We start from the raw sequence: 1,139 nt of genomic DNA, 5'->3' as shown, positions 1-1,139 counted from the left end.
GGGGGAAACAGACGCGTCGGGTCTACACGGAGTGGATGTAGCTGTGGGTTTGGCCCGGATGTTGCTCCCGGGTGTCCCTATGGGTAGACCTGACACAACCGGGTGGAGAGGTCCACTGGTCAAAGCCCATCCATTGGAAGTCAAAGGGCTAGATCTCGTGGTCAACCGCTCCTGGGTTAGTCGGGACGGGGGCCCTGGGGGGTAGCAATGCCACCGGAGTGTTTTACCGGGCCTTCATACATGCGGGGTGGTGTTGTGGCATGTCCTAAGCGGCGGCGCGCGTCTCCTTCACTCACCTGATGAACTAAGCTACCCCCGCCCCCACCCTCACCGTCGATGACCCCCTCCCCCTTCACTCACCTGATGAACTCAGCTCCAGATCGAGCACGCGATCGAGGGCGGCCATGGCGCTCCCATACCCACGACCAGGCCACGGCCTTGGCGGATGAAGATGCTCGAATTTGGCGCCTCCACTCCCCTCCCCTTTGTGTGGTTCCGGGAGAGGAGAGGACCGAGCAGTTTAAAAAAATAAAAAATCTATATGAAATAATAATACATAAAAAAGGAAAATTATAACTATAAAAAATTAAAAATCTATATGAAATAAAAAGGAATAAATATATAACTATAAGAAAAAATTAAAAAATTATATAAAATAAAAAGGGAAATAAAACTATGCCGACGGCAAAGCCGTCGGCATAGCTGGGGCCATACGGTAGGCGTTACGCGGATCAGTGACGTGGGTAATAAAAAAATAAAAAAAAAGTATGCCTACGGCTAAGCCGTCGGCATAGGTGCCACGTGGCCTTCTCACCTATGCCGACGGCTTAGCCGTCGGCATAGGATGCCTTATCCACCCACGGGGCGAACCCCCTCCACTCATTCTCTCCTCCCCCCGAGCTGGGCCGCCGCCGCACCCCCGACCTGCGCCGCCGCCGCACCCCCGACCTGGGCCGCCGTCGACGCATTCTGCGCCCCGCCCTCCACCCCGGCTGCCCCCTCATCGCTGTCGCATTCCACCCTGCCCACTCCACCCCGCCCTCTCGCCGCACACCCTACCCATGTCGCCGCCCTCCCCCGCCTCCACACCCGCGTCGCCGCTCCCGCATCCACACCCGTCGTCGCCCCGCACTTCTCCC

The sequence above is a fragment of the Triticum aestivum genome, chromosome 1B, assembly GCF_018294505.1.
Source record: "Triticum aestivum cultivar Chinese Spring chromosome 1B, IWGSC CS RefSeq v2.1, whole genome shotgun sequence".
NCBI lineage: Eukaryota > Viridiplantae > Streptophyta > Magnoliopsida > Poales > Poaceae > Triticum > Triticum aestivum.
Note: the sequence above shows the minus strand (reverse complement) of the source record.